Raw genomic sequence first — 9,607 nt, forward strand, 5'->3', positions numbered from 1 at the left:
GACCCCAAATCCACTTCTCCCCAACTTCCATCCATTGCCCCAAGCTCTGCCCTGTGAGGCCAAGCAAAACAAATTGAATCCCTTGTCCCCATGGAAACTTTTTAAATACTTGAAGGCAGATCCTGTTCTCCCTATGACTTTCATCCTTTGGGGTAAACATCCACAGCTCCTTCAACTAACCCTGGATCTTCTTGGTGAGATTTTCAGCCCCCTGGCCATCCTGGTCACCCTCCAAACCTAACACTCTCTCCACTGTTGATGCTGCTCTTTCCCAGTTCTTTTGGGCAGGGCTAACTGCCTTCCCTACATTGAAGGCCTACAGGATATGAGCCCTGCCCCACCTGAAACAGGAAACTAGGCTATGCCTGACTGAGTCCATTTGTATCTACCTCTTTGGAATGTTAACTCTCTGTAACACCCTATGGACTGACTTTTGCTTTAGGAAAGCATATTCCCACACCTGTCAATTCACCAGTATGTTCTGATAAAACCTCAGCTAGTTAATTATAAGGTATAGGTTTACATGTCTGGGTCTGTTTCTCATCTCAGATCTGGTGTGTCAAGTTAGGTCAGCACATTCCTTAATGCTTCCAACCACCCACTCCTCCCACCCCCTCCACCCCCGACCCCAACTATGAACTAACTACCTCTAATTGTAAAGTACTCAGATTTGTACAGGGGAAAATAATGGAAAATCCCCTCTCCCCCTTTTTTTAGTTTATGGGGATTACTTCCAACCTTCCATCTCTGTCTTTGCTCATAATATTTTCTCTTCCTGGAGTGCCTTTTTTTTTCTTTCTTCATCTTTCTCATACTTTTAAGACCCAGATAAAGTCTGATGCATACATAAAATTTGGAGTCAGTTCTTGTCTCCTCTATAGACACAGCTTGTGGTCCCTTCAGACCTCTCAAGGAAGAATTAAGATTTATTTAGGAGTAAAGCCTTGCAAGCAATTCTCCTTCTGATTGTATAGGACCAAAGCCTCCTCTTAGCACCCTCAACCAGAAGTTACTTCTACCTGTACTTATTTATTTATTTTGCTTTTTGGAGGAGAAGGTAGGGCAATTGGGGTTAAGTGACTTGCCCAAGGTCACATGGCTAGTTTTGTGTTAAGTGTCTGAGGTCAGACTTGAACTCAGGTCCTCCTGACTCCAGGGCCAGTGCTGTCTCTTTTCACTACGCCACCTAGCCACCCTCCTACCTGTACTTATGGGAAGAAACAATTTGTCTTACTATTTTAAGCAAGGAGAACACTCAGATTTGCTGTTCTCTAGAATGATATCATGCTCTGGTTGAAATATCACCTCTTCTGAGCTGAGGCATGATATGTTATCACAGGCTCCTTCCAGGGATGCAGTGAGAACACTAATACTGAGGGCCAGGAAAAACCCAGTTCTTCCCCAATGGCAAGCCTAGAACTAAATCCAGACACAGTGCAAAGTTTGGAGAAAGAGGAGAAGTCAGTGACTTAAGACAAGAGTGGAGCCACTCCCCAAAGACATGAGTCTGAATATGGGCCTCTCCTGCTCAAAAACTTCCATGGCTGCCTATTCTCCTTAGGACATTATACAAACTCCTTAGCCTGGCATTGAAGGTCCACTACAGTTTGGTGCCTACTTCCTTCTCCAACTTTTTTTCTCATTGCTCCTCTTCACACACATCACATTTCCATTCCAACCAAACTGGACAGTGGTTCTTTCCCCTGAACCTTAAATGTCATCTCTTACCTCTGTACATTCATTCAAACCATCCCTCACGCCTGGAATGCATTGAGTCTTTCAGATTCCTTATCTTCTCTCCAGACCTAGCTCAGATCCTGCCTTCTTCTTGTAGCCTCCCCTGGTTCCCTCCAGCTTTCAATCTTTTTTCCCTCCTCAGATAATCTTAGAATTCTTTATCTGATCTCCTATTTACCTCCCTTGCTCTCTATCTTGTATTGTAATTATCCTTCATTTCTAATCCCCTGATATCCTTCTCCCACAAGAAAGTTTCTGGGTGTTTAGAATCTTCAGATGGATTCTCCTCCATTTCCCCAGCAATGACTTAGCTGTGGCTGTCTTCCCACAGCCCTGCCAGAGTATTTATGTTTTAACTATAGCTAACAAATTAAATTTATAGAAGAGAAACTCTTTCACCTAAAAGAAAGGAATTTGGAGGTCCAGATGTAGAAAAATTATAAAGCCTGATACGGTTTTCTGTTGAGTATCTCCAGTTTTATATATATATATATATATATATATATATACACATACATATAGCATGCTTAGAGCTTAGATCATGAGCTGCCTTAGAGGACAGACTGTTTTTTCCTTTCTTTGTATTCCTAGAGCTTAGCACAGTGCCTGGAACATAGGAGGCACTTAATCTTAAATGATCAACTACTGAAATGGAAACTTTGGTCTGAAGAGAATGAATTTGCCAATGGATCCAGTGCAACTGAGTGTCAGTGATAGGACTAGAAGCCATAGACTCTTGATTAATTGTTCTTTACACAGTTCCAGATCTCCTACCTTTAGGAAAGTCAAATCAGAAAATCATTCCAGGAAAAGAACCTCTTTCCTCAATGTGTCACTTGAATAGAAAGAAATCTGACAGACTGTCTAGGGTGAGTCTATGCCTGAAGAGGATATGGAACAATCATGTAATGTTTGTAATGTAATGTGTAATCATATAAAATGTTTCCCTATTAACCATTTTGTACAAGAAGACTCAAATAAGGAAGGAAGGAAGAAGGAAAGAAAGAAAATTAGTATGCTTTAGTCCATTTTCAGACAGTATCAGTGCTTTCTCTGGAATTTTAATATATATATATTTATATATATATATATCTAATATAGACATTTATTATATTTAATATGTATCTAAAAGAATAGCAAGTTGTACATATAGATTTGCAGTTTCATGTATAATCATCTTTTTCTCCCTAGTCTACTATGTTATAGAAATGCTTGTTTTATTTCTTAAGTTCAGAACAAAATTAATTATTTAATTAGGTTTTTAAAGATGGAAATGACTATCTGTCTTGGAAACTTCTAGTAATGAATTCTCTAGGAAGAAACCCATTCCACTTAAGGATGGCCCTCACTGTGGAAGCCTTCTCCATTTAATGTTATGTTTCTATTAAGCTGAAATCTACCCCTCTGCACCATTCCCTTAATGTTCCTGGTTCTATTCTTTGAAACTGAGAAAAAATGAGCTCAAATGCTAATCTACATGACAGCCCTTGTGAAGTATCCTGCCAAGGCCTAAAGCAATGGTGCCCAGTAAAAAAAAAAGTTATCTTGATGCCAGCTTAAATCCTTCCCTGTCTTTGCTACATACTGGCTGTGTGACCCTGGGTAAGTCATTGCCCAGTGCTGCAATGCCTCAGGCAAGCTCTCTCAAATTGTAGACAGTCAGTCAATAGGTATTAATCAAGGAAAGAATACGTGCCTGGCATTGTGCTAAGCTCTGGGGACATAAAGAAAGGCAAAATACGATAATCCTCAGAGTTCATAGTCTAATGGGGAAAATAACAGGAAAACAGTATGTGCAAATAAGAGACATAGCAGCTAAGTTAGAGATAACCAATAGAGGGAGGGGGTCAAGAGAGGTGTCTTATGGAAGGTGGGATTTTAGCTGGGACTTGAAGGAAGACAGGGGAGCTGGGAGATGGAGATGAGGAGGAAGAACATTTCAGGGATGGGGGATGCCCAGAGTTGGGAGATGGAGCGGCTTGGCGGAGAAGCAGCCAGAGGCTGTGTCACTGGAAGCACGGTACATGGAGGGGGCCAAGGTTGCAGCACCATCATCTTGCACTGATAGAGTGGATTTCCTCACCAGCAGCTCGTTATTATGATCAAATCCAAGGTCAGGACCAAAAATAAAATAAAATAAAATGCACAAAGTCTTTCAGCAGTGAAACATCTCCCATTCTTAAGTAAGGCAGCATGGTATAGTGGAAAGGCGGGTGACCTTGGAGCCCAAGGAGCCTGGCTGTGATTCTAGGGCCTGCCCTATGACCTTTGGCGAGCTACTCAATAAGGTTATTAAACTATAGAGAAGTAAAAGGGTTGCATGTCTGTAGAGGGAGTGACCACAGCGATGAAATCCCAGATTCCTCAAGTACTGAAGAAATAGGACCATGTAGCCAGGCCTCGACTACCATGTTTCCAGTCCCCTTCTCCCAGTCGTTCCCCTATGTCAATGTCCTTTGAAAATGTATTGCCTAGCTCCCAAAATGATTTTCTACATGTGGCAGGGCTAGGACAAAGGGAAAAGAAGGAAACAAGCATTTATTCAGCGCTTCCTGTGTGCCAGGTGCTATGCTAAGCCTGTTACAACTGATTATCTCATTTTTTCCTCACAACCACCCTGGGAGGTAAATGCTATTATGATCCTCATTTTACAATGGAGGAAACTGAGACAAACAGAGGTTAAATGACTTGTCCGTAGTCGCATAGCTACTAAGTGTCTGAGGCTAGATTTGAACTCAGGTTTTCCTGACTCCAGGCCCAAAACTCCATCTACTATACCACCTCTTTTTTCTGACTCTTCCTGACCCCATTTGGTGTTTTCTTGGTAAAGATAATGCAGTGGATTGCCATTTCCTTCTCCAGTTCATTTTACAGATGAAGAAACTGAGGCAAACATGGGATAAGTGACTTGTCCAGGGTCATACAGCTAGTAACTGTCTGAGACCAAATTTGAACTCATGAAAATGAGTCTTCCTGACTCCAGGCCCCAATGCCCTGGGTACTATGACACCACCTAGCTGCCTCACTGTACCACTTAGCTGCCAGAATAGATGGAGTCTATTCAAGCTGCTCCTCCTAGGGCAGTCACTTCCCTCGCTCTGGACCTTGTAGCTAGATTAATGAAGCCTAAGATTGCACTTGCTGCCCTGTCTCACAATTGACTCACATTGCATCACTAACCACATGACATCTTTTTCCAAGGGCCTCTTGCCTAACTGTACCTACTCAAACCCTGTCCTTGGGCATTGATTTCTCTCAATCCAAATGCTGGGATTTACCTTGGCCTCTCTTAAATTTCCCTTTATGAGAGCTGGTCCATCATCCTAGCCTCTGTCCTCCAGGGTGCCCTGCCGGCTTCACGCCATTTGCACATTCGACAAGCCTGCCACTTATGCCTTCTCTTGCCTGTCCTTTGCTTGACTGCTCAATCTCCTACCCCAGATTGGGGGAATATTCAGAAGTCCAGTCTTTCCCCTATTACCCTTCCCTGGCCAGAAGCTTTCCCTCTCTCCACATAGACCTCTGGTGGCAGTAGGGAGCTAGAGAGTCAGTTCTGACAGTTAAATTTCTTTCTTCCCAGACACTTGGGAGTGTGTGAAGACATCAAGAGAATCTGTCCCTTAGGATTCCAACATCCTTTCCTCCCTTCCTCCCCCCCCCCAGCTCCCTAAACCCATATTAACAACATCCCACTGTCCTTGGTACTATGGAACCTCATTATCAGCATTCCTTCCTTCTTCAGTTAAATGCATGCAGTGGATAGAGCCCTGGGCCAAGACCTGAGTTCAAATTCAGCCTCAGATACTTACTAGCTGTGTGCAAGTCACGTATCCCCTGTTTGCCTTAGTGTCCTCATCAGTAATATGGAGATAATAATAGCACCTACCTTGTAGGGCTGTTGTGATAATAATTGTAAAGCACTTAACATCCTGCCTGGCTCATAATTAGTACTATAGAAATCTTAGCTATTCTTCTTCTTCTTCACCTATCTTTATTCCAGCCTTCTGAAACCTTCCGCCTGCTGCTGTTTCTTTCTATTTCTTCTACCAGTGCATGGCCTGACCTGACTCTTCCTTGAATCTTAATTTCCAGCCTCAGTCAGACCTGAGCACACAGGTGGGTGTATCTGACCTTCTTGCCCTTCTCCCCGGGAGACTCACAATGCAGCCCCAGGACCATTTTGTGGGTATGATTATTCAGTCCCATGGAATGTACCTGAGTCATCATCTCCTGGTTTGTTTCTAAAAAAAAAACAAAGAAGATCCTCCCTCCCTATTCCCCCCCTCCCCTCCCCCCCCAGTCCCGGATTCAGGTGAACCTGCCATCATTGTACAAACAATGGCAGTGAATTCCAAAGCACTTGGCAGAGGGTATGGGGCTCATTAGGGAGCTATGCTGATGCCATCAGCTCAGTACCACTCCAGGCTTTATTCCATTCCCCACGCAGCCACTACCACATTATAAATTAAAGGAGAAGAATGAGAAAGCCACTAAGATATCCACACTTAAGGGCCCAACTGTGAGACAAGAAACTGGGGGTTTGGCCTTGGCCCCAAAGCCAGTAGAGCCCACTACCACCACTCCTGTTGCCACCACGGAGCTTTACTCACGTGAAATCAGCTCTTCTTCAGTAGGGGTCTAGGTAGGGCTGTTGGCTGCACCTGCTGATGGAGAATATCCGTACGGTGGTTTTTTGGAAGCCCAGGATACCCGCCTTTGGAGGCCAGTGGGTCTATGCCTGTTAGCCAGACCTGGCAGCACTGCTGGTCCAGCAAGGCAGAGACTGCTCCCCTGGAAGATGTCTGTGCTGATTAACTTGCAGTCACACGCCACAGCCAGAGGGGTCTTTCACTTGGCAAACCTGCTGACCCAGTTCCCCGCAATCACCACTGACCCCTGGCTTCAGAGAGCAGGAGGGTTTGGGGGCTTTTGTATTCTTTCTGCCAATAACCTCAGTTCTCCTCCCCTGAGAGTCCCTCCCATTTGAATATACCCTCCTCCCACGTGGAGAACCCTCTTCCTCAGATTGGTCAGACTTCGGAGTCCTCTAGGCAAATTGATTTAACTGTGTTGAAGGATGCACTTTGAAAATGTTTTCAAAGCCATTGAGGTAACTTAGAAAAAGAAATGAAACTACGGAACATTTAGGCTAGAAGTTTTCTCTTGAGGTTACACAGTTCACCCCTCCAGCCTTTAGATAAGGTTACTGTTTTTGTTAGCCCTTCCTTCTCTGAGAGGACCATGACATCAGGAAGATGATGCCATTGATGAGGGATGGCTCCCAAGAGGTTCAGTGGTAACTCTGATCTTACCTAAGACCAGAAAACCTGCAATAGCGTCTGGAAAGAATTCAAGGTCTCAGGCTTGATTGGAGTGAGAGCTGTAGAAGTTTATTTTTATGCTTCGTAGAAGCAGGCATGAGTCCTTAGGGGACCTGGGAGTGAGAGGGGTACAGGCTTTTACTTTTAAAGGGTAGGGCTGCCATTGTCAGGGCTGACAGGATGGAGGGAAGGGACCTCAGTGCATAGATAAAGGTTAGAGCTGACTGAGAGGAACTTGTGACTTTAGTGCATACATAGTTTAGCCATTACTTGCAAATGAGTTGGATTTAAGTGAGGGAGGTCTGAGAAAGGTCCCCAGCCTCACTTTGTCCCCCAGAGTCTTCTGGGTCCAGTGGCAATATATAGATCGGGATAACTGGGTTGCCATTAAATTAACTCAGAATAATAAACATCTCTTTTTATCTTAAAGATCTCCAGGGAAGGATTTGCCAAAAATGTCTTTGCAATAGAGACTCACATTCTCACTGTTGGGAAATTAGTGCCTCACTTCTTGGTGTGACAATGAGAAGAAAGAGCCTTGCTCAAGGGATCAGAAGACCTGAATTCTAGCTCTGGCTTTCGGGGAGGATCTATGACTATTCATTTTAACTCCTTCTATGCTCAATTTTCTTAAACAGAGATTGGAACAATCATAATTCACAGCCCACCCATCTCACAGGTTTTTTTTTTTCTCTCACCTCAACTTTTAATTATACCTGCCATACTTGAATTTTTTAATATTTCATTCAAGAAACCCACACAAACCATCATTCTTAGAATCTAATACAATAGGCTAGCTGTGTTCCTTGTGCTTTGTGACTGAGGCTCTTGTTGATCTGTTAGTCCAAATTCAGGATTTGTCTCCCCAAATCTGTGAAGCTTGTATCGTTGGGGAAGTTACCAAAGACCAGATCTGTCTTTTTGGTGTCCTTTAGTATCACTTTCTTTTGCAGATATGAGATGTTAGGCTGGTTTTAGGAGATGTTGAATCTCAGCCACCAAACATTTTGAAAGTTCACGACTCTCTCTCATTTTCTGTCCCATATTTAAAAAAAGCAAATCACAATTTCCAGAGAGGGGGGCATCAACATCTGGGTTTTTCAAAGCTGTTTCTCAACAGCTTCTCAGAGTCTCTCTGGTCAAATCACACAACGCTTCTCAAAGTGAGCCCCCCCATCCCACAGGTTTTTGTAAGGATCAAATAAGATGGTGGAAACAAAAGCGCTCTATAAATTGCCAAGCTCTGAGCAAATGTCAAGGTGTGTTATTATTAAGTACAGAATAAAGCAGGGGAAGCTGAAATGCCCTCAGAATTCAGAACTGAGGCAGGGGTGACAGAGAAGTGGGACAAAGGCCAGGAGAGCAAACTGAGATGCTGATTGGGTGTAGATCTTTCCAAATGTGAATATACAAAGGACTAGAACATGCTTCAGGTTCAAGGACCAATGACCGTTTCTGAGGTATGTGTGTAGTGGGAGAATATCAGAGAGATAGTGAGTACTAAGGGTAAAATCCTAAAATGATAGGATCATAGATTTAGAAGGGGACAGAACCTTGGCAATTATAGAGTCCACCCAATCTTCCAGATGATTTCTCCAGATTTATACAGCTAGTAAGTGTTGAGGCAGTATTTGAACTCCTCGTGTCTATCCAGCACCTAGCTGCCTCAGGAAAGAGAAGGTAATAAAAATCTCAAAGTACAGTTTGAAAATGGCAAACAACTTTTTTAGAGGCAAGTAGGTGGCTCAGTGGACAGAGTGCCGGACCCGGAGTCAGGAAGACCTGAATTCAAATTTGACCTTAGACAATTTACTAGCTGTGGGTTGTCACTTAACTTATGTTTGCCTTAATCCACTGGAGAAGAAAGCAGCAAACTGCTCCGGGAAGTTTGCTAAGAAAACCTCATGGTCAGTATCAGTGTGCTATTGTCCACTAGGTCACAAATAATCAGAAACTACTAAACAAGAACAAGAACAAATGTTCAAAAGTTTTTTTCCTTCTTCCTGACATATTCTTGGCTTTTAGAGTAAGGGACTTTGTAAAGTGGAATGCCCCACAAAAGCAGGTTAGGTTCTGCCTAGAATACTAAAGCACTTCTAGGCATAACTTCCTGGGGTTTAGGCCATTATTGTCTCTTCCTTTCCAGGGAAGTTTCAATTAACAACAGAGGCTTGGAACACTTTCACATTCCAGTACCATGCTCTCTTGCCAGGAAAGAGCAGCTGGGTCTTGATTAGTGTGAACATGAATCCTGGGAAGTGCTCTCATGTATTTGAATATGCACTATTTGAGGTTAAAATTATGTAAAATGTGGCAAGGGCAATGAGGTGGCACAGTGGATAGAATGCTAAGCCTGGAGTCAGGAAGATTCCAATCCCTGAGTTCAAGTCTGGTCTCACACTCTTACTAGCTGTGTGACCCTGGGTAAGTCACTTAATACGGCTTGCCTCAGTTTCCTCATCTGTAAAAAGCAGGAGAAGGAAATGGAAAATCATTCCATTATCTTTGCCAGGTAAACTCTTCATGGGGTCATGAAGAGTCAGACATGA

At 43.3% G+C, this 9,607-nt stretch overlaps 1 protein-coding gene across 1 annotated transcript in view; it reads right to left on the reverse strand.

Moving 5' to 3' along the window:
- Positions 1-6,683, reverse strand: part of GABRP (gamma-aminobutyric acid type A receptor subunit pi) — a 50,775-nt gene extending 44,092 nt beyond the window's left edge. The window contains exon 1 of the mRNA XM_069102276.1: positions 6,348-6,683. The gene's annotated coding sequence lies outside the window, so the exon portion shown is untranslated. The remainder of the gene's footprint in view (positions 1-6,347) is intronic.
- Between the last annotated feature and the right edge of the window lie 2,924 nt (positions 6,684-9,607).

This window comes from Petaurus breviceps, unplaced genomic scaffold (assembly GCF_028583685.1).
Source record: "Petaurus breviceps papuanus isolate PSGF00001 unplaced genomic scaffold, PetGlider_PUasm1.0 551, whole genome shotgun sequence".
Taxonomy (NCBI): Eukaryota; Metazoa; Chordata; class Mammalia; order Diprotodontia; family Petauridae; genus Petaurus; species Petaurus breviceps.